Source organism: Equus przewalskii, chromosome 7 (genome assembly GCF_037783145.1).
Source record: "Equus przewalskii isolate Varuska chromosome 7, EquPr2, whole genome shotgun sequence".
Classification (NCBI taxonomy): Eukaryota; Metazoa; Chordata; class Mammalia; order Perissodactyla; family Equidae; genus Equus; species Equus przewalskii.
The window spans coordinates 705,969-724,847 of NC_091837.1; the positions used below are offsets into that span (position 1 = coordinate 705,969).

At 48.2% G+C, this 18,879-nt stretch overlaps 1 long non-coding RNA gene across 1 annotated transcript; it reads left to right on the forward strand.

The window, feature by feature from the left end:
* The first annotated feature begins 11,028 nt into the window (after positions 1 to 11,028).
* LOC139084406 (uncharacterized) lies at positions 11,029 to 13,059 on the forward strand. Its single transcript, XR_011541743.1, has 3 exons — positions 11,029 to 11,182; positions 11,293 to 11,378; positions 12,523 to 13,059. It is a non-coding gene; the product is annotated as an uncharacterized lncRNA (long non-coding RNA).
* The last annotated feature ends 5,820 nt before the right edge of the window (positions 13,060 to 18,879 follow it).

Consider the following 18,879-nt stretch of genomic DNA (forward strand, 5'->3'; position numbering starts at 1 on the left):
TGAGAATACAGATAAATTGGAACCTTTGTGCCCTATTGGTGGGTATGTAAAATGGTACAGTTGTTATGGAAAACAGAATACAGGTTCCTCAAACAAATAAAAATAGAATTACCATATGATCTAGCAATCCTACTTCTGGGCATCTACCCAAAAGAACTGAAAGCAGGGTTGTGAAGCCCTGCTCACAGCAGCACTATTCACAATGGCCCAAAGCTGGAAACAACCCCAGCGTCCACCAAGGGATAAGCAAACTGTGACATATCCATACAATAGAATATTACTGGGTCTTAAAAAGGAAAGAAATTCTGAGACACAACGACACAGATGAACCTTAAGGACATTATGCTAAGAAAAATAAGCCAGTCACAAAATGACAAATATTGTATGATTCCCCTTATATGAGGTCCCTAGAGCCATCAGATTCATAGAGACAGAAAGTAGCATGTGGTTGCCAGGGGCTGGGGGAGGGGATGGAGAGTTGTTTTTAACGGGGTCAGAACTTGAGTTCTGCAGGATGAAAAGTTCGGGAGATGTTTCACAACAACAGACACATGCTTAACACCACTGAACTTACACTGAAAAATGATTAAGGTGGTAAATTTTATGATGCTTGTTTTTTACCACGCACATGCAAAATCAAACCACAGTGCTCACGCCCCTATCCATTCCAGTGCCTCTCCGGTACCTGAGCAGTATCCAGAATGACAACACAGCTCCTTTCTACTTTCCTGCTTTTAGGTAAAATGACAGAACCAACTTCTCCCAAATGATGTCACACTCCTGGACACTTCTCCAGGAGCGCAGACAAAGTCGACAAAGCATTCATCTCAAAGACCACTGGGACTGAGGTGGCCGTCTGGCAGTTTGGGAATGACTCGCTTTCAACGAAAGCTCATGGTGTGACTTGGGATTGCTGCTAACACAAACCCAAGAAGTGCCCCACATCCAACACATCAGCTCCCTGACCCACGTCCCTCCGACCCACAGTGGGCCCGTCATCCAGGATGTGGTGCTTGTTCGGGCTGTGCTTGCCGTGAAGATGCTGCTAATGCAGGCTGCGCTGCGTGGAAGGGTGGCCCTGGTCTGCAAGGGGAGGAGGGGTGATGCTTGCACCACCTGTCTCTCCCCGGGCACACAGAACAGGGAGGAGAAGAGAGGCTGTGTGTAAGCAAACACCTGGGGAAACTGCAAGCGCTAGCTCCCCGGGCTGACTGTGCTCCCCTCTCGTCTTGTCAAATGACCATGGCTGACGGCACGTGAGAAGACAGCTGCCTTCAGACTTTGCGAAGGAGCTTTGCATCCAGGTATGTGGGTCAAAAGATAGCCTCACTCAGAGAGAGTGAGAGTAGAGCGGAAAGAGACAGAGAGGAACAGAATTTTTTAAAAATGTTTAAAGTTGTGGATAGGGGCAGCCCCAGGATGCCCTCCTGCTGTCTGCAATGCAGCCCCTGGGCTGGTGACCCGGCTCCCAGGGCTCTGCAGGAGGTGCGGGGCTGTGACTGGAGATGTGTCATCAGGCATGGGAGCCACTGAATTTTTTGTTTTTTGCTACCCTATCTTATTTCCCTTTATTAAAGGGGAAAAGAGCTGATGAAAATAATTGTAGAAGATACTGCAAAAGAGCAATAAAAAGTATACCTGTTTCTTTTAGGTCCAGGTTTCGAACATTTTCTTTTTCCCAGGGAATTGTCCATTTCAATGAAATGCCTGAAGGTATTAGCACATAAGCATGCACAGCATCCTCTCATTATTTTGAAGTTTCTGCTGCATCCCACCTGCTATCACACCTACTTTTCACCACGGTGGTGAGGATCCGGGGCCATGTCGACTACAGGGTGTGCGAGTCAGAAAGCGGCAGACGGGCAGACTCGTGTGGCAGGCAGGTCACGGCTGAGTGATGGTCAGAGGGAGCAGAAGGACTCCCAAGATCAATATTCAAAACTCAGCTGCATTCGTACGCACTAGCACAACGGTTAGAAAATGTTATTTTAAAAAATATCTTTTACCATAGCAACCATTTTAAAGGTGCTTAAGGATAAATCTAAAAAATGGTATGTAAGGCCTTTACAAATAAAATAATAAAATTTCATTGGAAACATAAAGACCCTAATAACATTATAAAATAGCAAGACTCAATATTATACTCATGTCAGTTCTACACAAATCACTCTCTGAGTTCACAGCAACTGCCACCAAAACGTCGATAAGATTTTCTGGAACTTCACAGGCTGATCCCAAAATGTGTGGTGAGAGAGCAGACTGCTGAGAGGAGCCTGGCCTGTTCTGAAGAGCAAGGTGGGGGTCCCCACCCCCGGCTACAAAGAGGGGTCAGAAAGCTGAAATCACCGAAGGCCGTGCTGGCAGAGGACAGATGAGCAGTCCAACGACCGAGAAGAATCTAGAACCAGACCTGAGGAAACGTGGGAATGTGACAGATGGCCACGTCCCATGGGGTGGCACTGAGGGGAGGGAAGGGATTCTCAGTTCACGTCCTGGGGTAGGGGGTTGTCTACACGGGGAAAAAACAAGATTGAATCTCTACCTCACCCCTTACCCCGGACACCTAGAGATACACCCTGACACCTGCCGAAGAAAGCCCAGAAGGCTGTCTGCAGGACTTTGGGTTGGAATCTGGCTTCTTAATTAAAACACTGAAGAACAAAGCAGGTTGAGAAAGTAGCCTACACTGGAGTTTAAAACTTTTCAATATGAAAAGACGCTACAGAGTAGTGAGAGGCCAGGCCACAGACGGGGAGGAAATATTCGCAGGGGACAGGGCCAAGCAAGTCTTCAGATCCATCCCAAGAAGCAAAATCTTACAGACAGTCTGTCCCGGAACCGCCGGCAGGGTCTGTCCCGACTGTGTGTTACCGTGCTGGACGTGTGCTTGTTCTTTCACTGCACAGGCTCATACCCCTAAGGGGTATACATCCATGACACCATTGCCAGGAGAGAAGGGGCTTTACTACTAAATGTCGAAACACACTGGAAGCCACAGTTTTATTGCATTTTTCCCTCTTGTTTTACGATGAGTGGAAAACCACAGAATGGAAGTGCTGATCCTGTGATAAACACGGGCTCCAATCTTCCACACCCACCCACCTATACTGACCACATGGCCCCCTGTGAAGCAACATGCAGAATTAAACACACGTGAAGGACCAGAGTGTGGGTGCAGGGGGCTCCCCGCCATAGAATGAGCCTTTCCACAGTGCAAGTACCCACTGGGGCTGTGTGGCCTCCACGCCCCCCTGTCACTCCAGCTTTCTGATAGTTCCAGGCCAGTCAGTGACTTCCTCAGAAGCAGGCAGGTAATGGGGACAGCTTTGAACAGATCCACCTGCACAGCCCCTGCAGCCGCAGCCAGCGTGGGCTCTGCCCTGGGCCGTGGCAGCCCCAGGCCGTGACGGGTGAGGCAGCAGGAGGCTGCGCTGAGGCAAGGAGAGAAGACAATAAACGCTGGCTTCTGGCAGCTGATTTTTGAACAGAGCACGGCTCTGTTTGTTTTGTCTCATTTCATTTCTTAAAAGATGCCTAACACTCAGGCGAGATGAAAGGAGTCCCGGAGGTTGGCTGCACAACCACGGAACATACTTAGCACCACTGAATTGCACACTGAAAAATGGTTACGATGATAAATTTCATGTTGCGTATATTTTACTACAATTAAAAGAAAAAAAATGGGGGGGGGGAATGCCGAAGATTTAAAGTAGAGCTGTGAAAAGCCAATTTGTTTTCTGCACTCCATCCCATTTTCATTGGCTTCAGCGCACTTCAATTTACTGATCCTCATTTTAAAACGCCGTCTCTGCGGAACGCGTGAAGTGGTCAGCAGCCACCATCTGGAGACGCAAGGCGGCCACAGAGCCGATTGGGAGGCGCCCGGGCACAGAAGGGATGCTGCCCGTGAGAGGGTAAAGGGCAGTGTGGCCGTGCGAGCACACAGCCAGCCAGGGAATGGGGACGAAGCTCCCCAGCAAGGCACATTGTCGCCTGGGGTCTCAGCACCACACAGACCGTGACCCCAGCCTCTCACAGGGGCCAGACTTCAAGAAAAGGAGCCATAAAACCCAGCAAAATCATCAAAATCAGTGTTAGAAAAGCTGATTTTAGGGAAGAGAATTGAAATAGAAACGTGAGTCTCTCCCAGCCGCAGATACTGAAGGCCCTGGGCGCCCAGTCACCGAGGCTCAAGGCGATGACTCTGGTTCTGGGCCATGTCACTGCCCCCAGAGGCTCTCTCCCAGGCCACAGGTAGCCTGCAGTGCAGGAGGCGCCAGTGCAGGGCCGGCGCACCCTCCCTGTGCTGCCCCTCTCCCGCGCAGAGCGGCCTGCCTCCCAGCCCCTTTCACACACATCGCCTTGGAGGGGCTGCATCCTGAGCCCCTGAGACTCAGCTTGCCTCTCCTTGCATCACTGGGAAATCCTACTCATCCTTCAGGTGTGACTTCCTCAGAGGGACCCTCCCTGAGCACCCTCAATCTGATTGTGGCCCCTTTGCCACACGTGCGTAAATATTCATGTTTTGCGCTATCATCTGCTCAGGTCTCTCTCCCACACTGTCCGGCCTGCTCAGTTCCATATGCGGAGCACCTGGCAGAAATAATCACTGGTGAAGGGTAAACAAAAACGCAAATCTCTGAAAGAGGAAAAGATTCATCTCCTGTCACTCAGCAAATCCATGGTGAATACCAGCCCAGCTCCCCGCCGCCGGCACTGGGCTGGACTTAGGGGACCGCAGCTTTTCAGGAACCTGCTGCTCATCAAACGGCACTGTTTTTAAAGTCGAGCACATTCAGGGAAAAGCCATTGTCAGCACCGCTGACGTGCCATCAGCTCAGTGTCCCAGCCCTCTCTTCGGGAACCTTCCCCCAGCCCTGCCCGGAAGCACCTGGGCTGACGTCACCCTCCTGTCATCCAGCAGAGGACAGCGCATCCTGTGTTGTGTCCTCCAAAAGCAACACAGCACGGCCTCGGGAGAGGCCTGGAACCCGAACACAGCCCTGTGTGGAGCGAAACTGCACGTTGCAAACGAAGACCCTCTCCCTGCTCCTGATGACACCACGGCCCCTCACTGCCCACAGGGGAGAGTGGTCGCGGCCATACCAGGCACAGGGAGGCCAACTCCGGCCCAGTGAAACCTGTCACTGTCCCCACCATGTGGGTCCAGCTACAGCGAGTGCTAGGACAGACACAACTCTGCCATGGTGATGGCAATCTGTTGGCAGGGTGGGAGGGACTGACAGGAAAGGTGGAGAGGGAACTTTCCAGAGTGCTGGAAATGTTCTCTCTCCTGATAGGATGTACCTTTCGTGCGAGTGTTCATCTGTCAAAACTCCTCCAATGCAAAATAAAATCTGTGCATTTCATTGGATGAAAATTATGTCTTATTTAAAAACAAAACAAAATAAAACCACACCACACCCATTAGATGACTACTGTGAAAAAACCTCAGGAAAGAACAAGTGTTGGTGAGGATGTAGAGAAATTGGAACCCTTGCGCTGTTGGGGGGAATGTGGCGTGGTGCAGATGCTGTGGGAAACAGTATGGTGGCTCCTTGAAAATTAGAAATAGAGCTACCATATGATTCAGCAATCCTGTTTTTGGTATACCAAAAATAACTGAAAGCAGGGTCTCAAAGAGATATTTGTACATCTATGTTCACAGCAACGTTATTTACAATAACTAAGAGGTGGAGGCGACCCAAGTTTCCATTGATGGATGAATGAAGCAGCAAAACGTGGCAATATAATAAACAAAATATACATGGAGATGGTATATTATTTAGCCTTAAAAAGGAAAGAAATCCTGACACATGCTACAAAGTGGATAAACCTTGAGGACGTTATGCTAAGTGAAAGAGGACAATCACAAAAGGACAAATCCTGTAGGATTCCACTTATGTGAGGGGCCCGGAGTCGTCAATTCAGAGACAGGAAGTAGGATGGCAGCTGCCAGGAGTTGGGGAGGGGGATGGGGAGTTCTTGTTTAATGAGGACAGAGTTTCAGTTTGGGAAGATGGAAAGTTCTGGAGGCGGATGGTGGTGATGGTTGCACAACAATGTGAATGTACTCAATGCCACTGAGCTGTACACTTAGAAATGGTTAAGATGGTAAATTTTATGTTATGTGTATTTTACCACAATAGCAAACTTGAAAAATAAACAAAAAACAAAACCAAAGAAAACCGCAGTGATGGCAAACAGATGTCTATGCGCAGTGTAGACTCTGGCTCCACTGCCAGCGAGTGGCCCCTGTGGACCATGATATTCAAGCCTAGGACACATTTCAGGGGAAGGCATATTTTAACAGAACAGTATGTGGGCAGAGGGACGGCAATGCTTGAGAATTTGACTGGATCTCTGGCTGGATCCTGGACGAGTGTGCACTTTAATGCATGAAGTCATTGCAACTTCTGATAATAATTTGACTTCGAAGTAGACTTTTCTGCTGAGGAGATAATTCCACAACCAACCTGGGCTCCTTGTAAGTTAATAAGCTTGCATCATGATTTATTGTTATATTTAAGATTTCAGACATTCTAAGCTTGAAAGAATTAAGTTTCTAGGTTTTCAGAACTGGAGACTAGCAGACCCTGGACTTCTCCCCCAAAATTTAAGGGTGAGCATTCGATAAGGCCTTTACGGTTGACGGAGCAATCTTGATCACATGATAGTTATCTTTGCATCTCTGGTGCCCAACATCGTATCTGATATACAGTAGGCACTCAATAAACATTTGTCAAAGGGAAAAAAATGGTTAAGATGGTAAATTTTTTTTTTTAAGATGGTAAATTTTATGTTATACATATTTTACCACAATTTTTTTTAAAAGACTGGCACCTGAGCTAACATCTGTTGCCAATCTTCTATTTTTTCTTCTTCTCCCCAAAGCCCAAAACTCCCCAAACAGTACACATTTGTATATTCTAGTTATAGGTCCTTCTAGTTGTGGCATGTGGGATGCCACCTCAGCATGGCTTGATGAGCGATGCCACGTCCACACCCAGGATCTGAACCCGCGAAACCCTGGGCCGCAGAAGCAGAGCGCGAGAACTCAACCACTTGGCCCACAGGGCCGGCCTCACCACAATTTTTTAGAACGCTGCAGTGAGGGAGCAGAGGGTCTTCGCAAACCCCACTGTGTCCTCATCCTCAATTTTTACCTGAATGCAAAGATGGGCAGAAATGCCTCGTGGCCCTGGCCTTTCTGCGTGAGCCCCACCCACTTTCTGAGGAACGCCTGCTATGGGCTACTGAGGGCGGACCCCACGGTGGCTTCCCCCCACTGGCTCTGGCCTTGGGCCTTGCACACTCTTTCTGTGGCTTCTCAGCGCCTCCTCCCATCTTGCGGGTCGTTTCCCAGAACAAATGTAGAGCTGCTGCGCCTGGGGCCGACAGCGCCGTGAAAGGCAAGGGTGCCAGCGCCACACGGACGGACCGTCACACACGCATGGGCTGCTGGCGCATGGATGGCCCAGGGCAGGTGGAGTCTCTTGGAGTCTCTCTGGCAGCACAGGGAAGACTCCCCAATCAGTGTCCCTTTGAACAGCGTCCCGTGAGCTCTGGACAGAGGCCTGCCGCCTCTGGTGGCTCCCGGTCCTCTCAACGAAAATGAAAGTGAATCCCTATGAGGTCTCAGGCCCTGAGAAGCCACCGGTACAGAACGGTAGTGGCACCGGTGACCTCTGTCCTCTCTAGGAATCACGTAGCTCATTCCCAGCACACCGCTTCTTCCCTTCTGATTAAGAGCCAAGGGTTTGAGCTGACCATGTGAAATGCTACTACCAACCTGAATTTCTGTCATCACAGGAAGGAGGACCCTGTGCCTCTTCTGGGAACAGCCAGGGAGTAACCATTTTTGGCTCTGCAGGCCATGTGGTCTCTAGCTGTAGTGCGAACGCAGCCACAGACAATCCATAAAGGAATACACGTGGCTGTCCCTATAAAGCTTTGTTATGCACACTGACATTGGAATTTCATATCATTTGCGTGGGTCATGAAATCTTCTTTTCATTTTTTTCAACCATTTAACAACGCAACGACCATTGTGAGCTCCTCAGCCATCAAGTCAGGTGGGGGGCGGGCTGGGCCACAGGTGGCCTGCAGGTGGCCCTCACCACTTCTCTTCCCAGAGATCAGCCTCGGGAAAAATATGAAGCCACAATGACATCAGCTGCAGAGGAAGCCGAGCAGTAAACACAGAGACAGCAGGGGCTGGAGGGTCAAAGGCCACGCGCGGCAGGCCTGGACCCATGCCCAGCACTGACGTCATCACTTGGAGCTGCTCGAGCCCCGAGAGCTTCGATATTGTTCTTTCCCCCTCCTGGAGCTGCTCATGAAACACACTCCAACCGATTCATGTCCCTGCAGACCTGCAGTGGACCTCTGCCCCAGAAAATCAACCCAGAAATGGTATGAGCTAGTCAGTCTCCCCAGGAGCGAAGCCACACTCAGCACACGCTCCAGGCCTTGAGGCAGGTGCATGGGCAGATGGCACCCCAGCTCTGACAACGTGGCAGTGACAAAGCCCTGGAGATACTCCTGGAGTGTCCATGGGCAGAGGGCTCACCTCTGGGCAGCCAGCCCACAGCCGCGTCCTCTGCCTCCCATCCTGCCATCCATCTGTGCACACTCGCGGCAGGTGCAGCAGGACCCCAGGACCATGTCGCAGCCTTGGGCTCCCAGCTCGCACAGGTATCAACAAATGTGGCAGAACCTCTGCTCTGACGCTTCTCCTGGTCGGGATCCTTCGATGTAGCTTCTTCGTGCCTGTTTTTCTTGTCTGCGAAATGGGAATGAAATATCTATGCCCTCACCTGTTGTTACAGGGATTGGGACAAAACAGAATAAGAGAAAGCCCAGCCCAGCTCCGGAGAGCCCCTCTCCCCATGAGTCAAGCATGTGGGTTAATTAAACTGGCTCCCTGCGGTATTCATTCTATAAGGACAAGATGAAAGGTGACTGAACGACAAGAACTGCATGCAGCGGGCTTCAGGACAGTGCTCAATCCATGTCAGCTGTGACCCCATGAAGATGACCGATGTCCAACAGACCCCTTTCATTTGAACTGGATCAGGTGCCCTCAGACAGCTCCATCCAGGCCGGACAGACTGAGGACCACTGCTCTGATCATCACTACCTAGCCCACATCAGGAGGACCGTGGGATCAGGCCACCCCAGGGCCACCCGCATCCCATGCATGCCCCCCAAGAGGGCGTGTTGGGAGGTGGGGGCGCAGCTGAAGCTCCACTTCCTGGGTAATGAAGGGAAGCAACCTTTAGGCCGGTCCCGAAAGAAGCATGGGGACAGGAGTCAGTGGGTAACAGAGCAGAGTTTCTGGTGGGAAAGATGGAAAACCTCTGGAGATGGATGGTGGTGATGGCTGCCTGACATGTGAACGTACTCAATGCCGCTGAACTGAACGCTTAGCAACGGTGAAAACGGTCAGTTTTATGTTATGTATATTTAACCACAAGAAAAAACAAGAAGGAAAAACCACCTTGGGGAAAAAATTTAAAAAGGAATTGGGTCTGGGAGGACTTCCAAGGTCATACTTGGATTTTTGCTTCCTAAGCCAGGAAACATGGAACTGCGTTTGATTTATTCTGTTCCCATCTTATCAGCACTTCCAAAGAAGTGAAAACAGGGAATTGGAGCTCTCACGGGCACTGAGCAAAGATTCAAGTGCCCAGAACCTGCTGTGACCTCCCAACTCACTTCCCGTCAGGCCTGCCCCCACCCTGTCCCGGGACTAGGACACAGCGGCCCTCAGGTCACTGACACGATCAGAGCATGGGGGCTTCAGCCTGCGCTCAGAGGTCCCGTGGTCTCTCTCCCACTCACGCCAGGTCAGTGGGCAGCCCCCTTGAAAGAGTCTCTCCAAGCTGCGCTCCTGAGAGGCGAATGCCATGCGCATTCGCTGAGCCTGCACATCCAGGGGCTGTTGGCGAGTGACCCGCGCCCCCCTCCCGCCAATGCCTGTGAGGCTGGGCTCCTCCTCTGGGCCACATCCAGCCCAAGGTCATGATGTGTGTGTGCCCTACACCAGCTGACCCTGAGTGACGCCCCCCAGGCTCTCACATATGCTCTTCCCAGATGTCCCTCAGGTGCTGCACCCCAGCAGGAGAGAAGGGCGTCTCCCTCAGGTCCAACACGGCAGTGCAGCAGCCACGTGCATACAAACCTGCCTCTGTTCCTGCCGCTTCCCGACAATCAGCAGCAGAATGCACGAATGGCCGCTGTGGCCTGGGGGAGACAGGGCGGCAGCAGAGGCAAGGTGGGACGGGGAGGCTGAGCAGCCCCAGCACAGCCTCAGGGAACTGTTTTTGAAACAAGTGAACTTGCTTTGGGAACCCGCGTGGGTACTGTCTTTGCTCTCACCATCTGCGTGACGCACATCTGCCCCGTGCAGCCCTGGGAACACCGGTTTCCGAAGCCCCCATGCCCGCAGCCCCAGGATCTGGTTCTCAGAAGAGGGCTGTCCGAAATGAGGTGCTAATCTAGGCGGAGTTTCCCAAGCCTGATGAACCCGCAAGAAAACCAAGCGATGAATAAGTACTCGGTCTTCTTCCTACTGCCCTTTGCAACAACCTGCCATTTGCGATAAACATGACAGAGAACAAGCTAAACAGCGCTAGAGAAAACAGGAAAAATAAACTCGGGGTCTTTACATAAATATATGTTCTACCAAAATCTAAACTTAACCAATCAACTGGCACAAATCAAAAGGTCACTCAGAGTTCTCTGCTGCTGCTCACAGAGAAAATGATTATCTCACTGTTGTACCACTCGCTCCTATACAATGCAAAGCTTTGAACTGTTTATAACATAATACAACAGATGCACAATCGCTCAGGAACATCGCTGTTCTGCCCTTTGAAGCTGCCTGCAGCCCAAGTACTGCACAGGCAGGAAGTAGAAATCAGTGCTTTGATTTGTTTAAAATAAATTAAACACAAGTGGCAACCATATTTCCTCTTATTCAGAGGAAGTTACAAAAGGTACAGAAGACCAAAAATACCAGGTGACTTTGAAACGAAGAGTTAGTCCGTTTATAAGCAAACCCCCGAAATACTGGCCCTTAGCATACATTCAAAGACCTCGCATGCACAAATTTTAAAGAGATTACTTCTGTTCAAAATCACTTGGAAAGAACTGTGGGTTTCTTTCAAGTTGAACAGTGAGTGACTCAAATAAATGTGCCTCAACATTTTAGAATCCAGCCTTTGTTTTTTCCTTTCAAATTCAAACTTAGACTTAGTCTCATCGAGCCACTCTCTTCTTCACTAGACCTCACCGTTTCAAAAGCTGCCCACGGAGGAAAGAACTCAAGTCCAGTGCGAGAGGCAGGGAGGGTGCGAGGCGGCAGCGCAGTGGTGAGTCGGGGATTCGGGGGCATCTGCTTCTGAGCAGCAGGGAGGCAGGCAGCCTGGGGTGAGGGCCAGAGGCCAGAGACCAGGGTACTTCCCATGCACAGTCTTTGCAAGGACGACACATGGGTCCATGCTAGGCGTGGGCTGTGGGACAGGACCGGTGTGTGGCCTCGCAGGGTGTCATGAGAAGCAGGCACAATGTGCAAACCCTCCAGGCCTCCTGAGGCATTACCGTAGCTCTCTATTCTCATCCTCCTGAGCCAGAGAGCAAAATGTGGTGTGGACGGGCGTGGGCTCAAAGCCCAGCATCTCTGCTCAGAGCGTGGCCTCAGTTCACTCATCTGTAAAATGGGGACAATAGTATCTACTTCAGAGAGTCGCGAGGGTGAAGCGATTTAATATTTATGAAGCATTTAGATTAGCATTTGGCGCCTAGAAAGTACTCCAAATGGCGGTGGTTTTTTAAAGGCCACTACTAAGGAAAACTGTGTGGCATGGCCCGTGGTCCCTTCCATGCAGACTGGAAGGCGACACCAGACCGAGGTGCAGCAGCTGCTGTCTGACTCGCATGCACTCATGTTGTTTCCATGGTTCTGTCCATGCTACCTGTTCTCCACTTGTCACCTCTGGGTCACTTACTTCTCCTACACCACCCTGATGGAATGGCTGGCTCCAAGGACACGAGTGGGACCCCAGTGATGCCTTTTCCAAGCTGGTCTTACTTGTGCTTAGGGGCAGCTCCTCTCCCACATATGTTCACCATTAAGTAAACATCTGTGTGTCCCCGCCTTTGATCCCTCTCGAGGTCCTGTCACTCTCCCATGCCAGACTCAGAAGGCCATCCCTGGCATTCTCCTCCATCTTCCCACCGACCCGGGGGAGTGCACACCTCCCCATGACTTCCACTTCCACCTCTAACGCAATAACTCCCAAAACTGTGTCTCTGGGGCCCAGAAGCCCTCCCTGCATTCCAGACGCTCCATACTTCCGACCACCCTATAGATATCCGCAAGGACTTTCAACCCCCAACAATCCAGTCTCCACTAAACTGGTTCACACTTTGTTGAAAATCAATCGACCACATTTGTGTGGGGCTATTTCTGGATGCTCTTCCATTCCCCTGATCTGTGTGTCCATCCCTCTCCAGTACCACCTGCCCTGGTGACTGCAGCTTCGCAGGAAGTCTTGAAATCGGACGGCGTGTGTCCTTCGACACATTCTTCTCCTTCGAAGTTGTCGTGTGTATTCCAGCACCTTGGCCTTCCCCAGAGCTTCACACTCACTGTGTCGATCTCTACAAAACAGCCTGCTGGGATGTTAACCGGACTGAGTTTAATCTGTACACCAATTTGGGGAGAACTGACCTCTTAGCAGTTTTGACTATTCCAATCCACGAAACAATACATGTCTCCATTTATGTAGGAATTCTTTGATTTCTTTCATCTGTGTTTCATAGTTTTCAGCAAACAGTTCTTGTGTGTATTTTGTAGGATTTGTGCCTAAGTATTTCATGATTTTTGGTTCTATTGTAAATGGAAATGTTTTTAATTTCAGTTTCTAATGGTTCTTTACTAGTATACAACTAAATTCACCTGCAGTCCTAGCTTTTGTGTAGATGCCACTGGATTTTCTACGTAGAAAATCACATCATCTGCAAATAAAGATGGTTTCTCTCTCTCTCTAATCTGTTTGCCTTTCATTTCTCTCTTTTTCTTGCCTTCTGCACTTGCTAGAGCCTCCAGGATGATGGTGAATAGAAGTGGTGAGGTTGGACACCCTCGCCTGGTTCCCGATCGCAGAGGAAAAGCATCCCCTCTCTCTCTATTATGCATGAGGCCACTGAAGGGGCTTTGCAGACGCCTCTACCAGGGTCGGGAAAATCTCTTTAGATCCTGGCTTGCTGAGTTGTCTGTTTAATCACAGATGGACGCTGACTTTCGTTAAATGCCGTTTCTGCATCTATTGAGATGATTATAACATTTTCCTTCTTCAGTCTGTTGACATGAAAAATTACGTTGACTGACTTTCAAAGTTAGAACCAACCTTTCACTGCTGGGATAAACTCTACTGACCATGATGTATGACCCTTTTTAGACGCGGCTGAATCAGAGTCAATGACATCTGGTGAGAATTCTCACACCCACATTCAAGAAGGACCCTGGCCTAGAGTTTTCCTTTCCTCCAAGTCTGTACAGGCCAGCATTTACATCGATTGCAGTTTAGCTGGATCCTTTCAAGGCTTGTTTTTAAGCTTTTGAGGGGAGGGTCTAAGCTACTCTCACTCTGGGTTTATTTACCCCACTACCAAGGTAGGACCCCTTGGGGGTCTCTACAGCCTGCCCGGGGTCAGCAAGAACTGTCCACTGCTGCTGAGCCCTTGGCACCGGCCCCCTTGCGGCTCCTTGGCAGTTGTCCTCGGCCCTTCTCCTGGCATCTCACATGTGCATGCACAGCGCAGTAACCCACAAACACCGCGGGCACCCCCTGAGGATTCCCGCAGCTCCTCCTCTGCAGAGTTCCCGTCTCTCCAGGCTCTCTGGCCCACAAATCCAAGCAGAGTCCCTGCACTCCCATCTCCACTCTTCAATGCAGTGGAGCCACCAGACGCTGCTCGGGTCCTTGTTCCCCACACTGCAGTTCACGAAGCACCTCCAGGCAGAAATCGGGGCCACTACAGCACTTACCTTTCCTGTTCCCTTTTTCTCAGGCATCACAGCTCTGTGCTGCCTATTGTTCAACGTTTGGAAATAGTTGATACATATATTTTGTCCAGGTTCCGGTCACCGAGGGCAGCAGGGTATGTGCAGTAGTAACCCCATCCCATTGACTTGACCTTGTATGTCCCACACCAGGATAGTTCAGCCAGGCACCTGTGCTTGACCAGCCGCACGGAGTCCATCCCAGAGGGACTTGTTTCAATGCTGCTGCCAGAGCAGTCCTTGCTGGTGGCTCTCTCCAGAAGTCTGACATAAGAGGGTGAAGGAGGATGGCAACACCCAATCTAACACACTGCGGCAGGACCCACTTGGAAAACTTCCGAAGATAAATTCTGAAAAACAATTTTCATTACGTAAAATAACTGTCAGTAGATTTCAGTTATTTAAAAGTGATAAGTCTGGGGCTCATTTTAATTATCGTTTTAACAATTTAAACCTAAACCTATATTTTTTACAAACTGCATAAAACCAAGAATAGCTAAATAAAATAAAATTCATGATAGTGAAAAATTGGGGAAAATGAAATACCAATTAAAGAAGAAATGTCTAAATAAACTATGATATATTAACCTGACAGATTTCATGCAGCTAGTAAAAATAAATAATGTGACATGAAAAAGATACTTATGAGCAAAGCTGAGCAGAAAGAACCTAAACTGCCCATATATGATGATCACAACAATGTAAAATATGAATTGACAAGGGAAAAGACTAGAAGAAAGCCTGAAGAAAGGAAAGCAGCTATTATGCTAGGATGGTATGAGTGACATGTTCTTTTATCGTTTTTTCAAATGGTGTAATAAACCTTTAATAATTAAAAAGAAGGTTTTAGAAAAACAACTTAACACCCAGCCACAGTACCATTCAAACTTAACAAACAATAATAATAGGAAAGAACGAGGAAGTCACCCGCCAGCTCCCACAAGGGCAAGAGCAGAGCCCTTCATGGCAGACGTCCTACCTCCCGCCCAGAAGGGTGGACCTATGCTGCCCGCGGCCCGGGCAGAGCTGGAAAGGACAGCAGACACTTTAGGAACTGAGAGCTGCAGAAGCACCCGTCAGACCCCTACAACACAACACACGGGTTTTTGCCTTTTAAATGCCGATTTAAAAAAAGGGGAAATCTGTACTGCTACGGACTTGGAAGTTTACCGTTTGAGGGCTTTCTAGAGCATATGAACAGGCCACAAATCTTCACTTTGAACAAACCTATGGGAACAGCAGTGACAATCAGGTGAAAGCACAGGCAATGCAGAGCATTCACACTGGGCCAGTCTCTTGTTTGAGGGATCTTGAGAGAATATGCATATCCTGGGACCACAGTCACCAAATCTCTAAAAACAATCCTGAGGAAAATCAGGTGTGTGAACCCGCGCTCAGGTCGTGCTCAGGGACAGCCGCGGCACCATCACGGGCTCGCTCTCACCGGTACAGTGCTTCCACCAGGCTCTGTGCCGGCACGGCCCACATCAAGGGGCAATGCGCCTGCTGCTGCCTGTGCTTCCTGAAGCACGTGCGAAGGGAAGGCCAGGAGTGGGAGACCTCCCCGAGTCACCCCAGGATGTGTGCGCCGAGGACTCACTCAGCCTCTGTGCGCTCCCCTTCCTGTTCTGCACAGCAAAGGCATGCGCTGCTGCTCCTTTGCACTACGTGGCCCTTCCACGACGCCCACACCTCCCGTCTGCTGGCTGTGCACATCTCCAGGGCCTCGTCCCACTCCGGCCCAGTTTCAGGCCCATGGGCCCACAGCCACTACAGAGCCGAGCGAGACCCAGCTGCGGGCTGTGGATTGGGAGGTTTGCGATTTCAGATCTATCGATCTCCAGTAATGGTGATGACAATGATGACACCAGGTGGCACTTATTCTAACAGCATTCACGTGTGCCAGGCCCTTTCTAAGTCATTTCCAAAGGTTTGCTCATTCAACCTTCACAACCACTCTGAGGATGATGATATTATCGTTACCTGCATCTTAGAGGTGAGGAAAGTGAGGCACAGAGAGCTTAAGTTGCCCAAAGTTGTTGTTCACCATAGCAGGGATTTTGGAGAAGTTGGAACCCTGGTGTGTTGCTTGTGGGAATGTAAAATGGTTCAGCTGCTGTGGAAAACAGCTGGCAATTCCTCAAAAAGTCCAACACAGAATTACCATGTGACCCAGCAGCTCCATTCCTAGGCGTACACTCAAAAGAGCTGAAGGCAAGGACTCAAACAGATGCTTGTACACTAATGTTCAGAGCATTATTCACCATAGCCAAGACTGGAAACCATCAAAGTGTCCGTCAACAGACACCTGGATCAACAAAATGTGGTCCATCCATTCAATGGAATATCATTCAGCTACGAAAAGGAATGAAATTCTAACACATACTAGGACATGGATGAACCTTGAAAACATGCTAAGTGAAATAAGTCAGACACAAAAGGACAAATATTGTCCGATTCCACTTATACGAGGCACCTAGAGCAGTTAAACTCATTCTGGTTTAAAGATGGGGAATGGATTGGTGAAGAGCAAAACTAAAGAACAGAAGGTTTCTACAGTGAAGTAGGTGAGAAACGATGAAGACTTGCTTAAAACAGCACTGAACAGATTGATCTGAGAGATATCAGGAGACTAAAATTGACCTGACTCGGTGGTTATCGGATTTGAAAAAGAAATAGACGGAGGAGCCAAAAATAATCCCCAGGTTTCCAGTCTGGTTAACTGCATAGATGAGTACTCTCCTCGCTGGTTCAATTATTCAAGAGCTGAGAAGCTCTCGTTCATCACTTTTTCAGAAGTTATTAGCAGATAATGAGGAAGCAGGTAATGCTTTACAAAAAACCAATTGAGGAATATTACTAAGCAATCAAAAGGAATAAATGTCTGATGACTGCAACATGGCTAATCTGAAAAATATGGTGATGAGCCAAAGGTGCCAGGCAAGAAACAATATGTATTGAATGACCCCATTTATATGAAACTCCAGAAAAAGGTAAATCTAATCCCCATCATGAGAAATTTGCTCAGTGTGCCTGTGAATGAGGGGCTGTGAATGAGGAGTGAGGGAGATTGGGGAAGGGGGACTTCCAGGGGTGATGGGAATGTTGTAGCTTTCGATGTTGACAGTGGTTAGAGTGACCACTTCACTTAAAACGAGTGCATTTTACTGTATGTAAATTATACTTTAATAAATTTGATTTTAAAAATTCCAAAAAATCAGAACTTTAGATAAACTCATTCTCTTCCTTTGAACTAAGGATTATCCTAGCAGAGTTCACGGACTTGAACTAATAACAAATCTTTGCAGTCACATAGATTTCTACTTTATGAACCTATTACTTAAAATGAGTCCAACATTGAATATTGTCAGTCTGTTAAATTTTGGTCATTCCAATAGGTGTCTAGTGACATCTCATTATGACTTTAATTAGCATTTCCCTTATAACTAAGGATATTGAACATCGTTTCACGTGCCCATTGGCCATTCATGTATCTTCTGTGAAATATCTGCTCAGATCTTTTGCCTACTTGTTAATGAAGTTGTCTTCTGACTTTTGAGCTATGTGTTCTTTACATGTTCTGCATAAAAGCTCTTTGTTAAATATACTGTTTTTGGCTTTTCTTTTCCTTTTCTTAAGGGTGCTTTTAAAAAGACGAGAAGGTTTTAATTTCAATGAAGTTCAATTAATGTTTTCTTTTATGGTTTATGCTTTTTTGTGTCCTAAGGAATCTGCCAAGGTGACAAACAGTTTTAGCTTTTATGTTTAGGTTTAGGATCCATTTCAAGTTAATTTTTGTATATTGTTATCAGACAAGGATCAAAATTCATTTCTTTCCATGCGGATATCCAGTAGTCCCGGCACCGTATGTTGAAGAGACGATCTTTTCCCCATTGAATTTCCTTGGCACCCTTGTATAAATCAATTGACTATATATGTGTGGGTTTATTTCTGGACTCTCTACCCTGTTCCACTGATCTGTACGTCTACCTTCATGCCAGCGCCACGCTGTCTCCATTACTATAGCCTTGTAGTAAGTTTTGAAATCAGGTAGTTGGTAGAAGTTTTCCAATTTTGTTTTTCATTTTCAAAATTGTTTACCTTTTTTTTTAAACTTGGCTTCAGTCCTTCGTATTGCCTCATAGATTTTAGAACCAACTTGCTATTTTTTTGCATAAAGGCTGCTGGGATTTTTATTTGGAACTGCATTGAATCTATAGGTTATTACCGGGGAATTGAAATTTCGGCAATATTAAGCCTTCTTACTCATGAACTTGGTTTTCATAAAAGAAGACCATTTCCTTAGGTCTTCTTTAATTTCTCCTAGCAATGTTTTGCAGTTTTTAGTGTGCCTCTCTTGCACATTTTTTTTCTTTTTTTTCTTTTTTATCCCCAAAGCCCCCCGGTACATAGTTGCGTATTTTTAGTTGTGGGTCCTTCTAGTTGTGGCATGTGGGATGCCACCTCAGCGTGGCCTGATGAGCGGTGCCATGTCTGGACCCAGGATCTAAACTGGCGAAACCCTGGCCCGCCGAAGTGGAGCACGTGAACTTAACCACTTGGCCGTGGAGCTGGCCCCGCACAGATTTTGTTGTATTTATCCGTAAGAGTTTTGGGTTTTTTGATGGTATCGTAAATGGCATTTTTTTAAAACTTCAGTTTCCATCTCTTGCCAATATTTGAAAATACAATTGATTCTTTAATATTAACTTTGTATCCTGTGACCTTGCGAAATTCACTTCTAAGCTCTAGTAGCTTTTTTGTAGCATCCTTGGAGTTTTCATTGTGCATGATCATGTCCTATC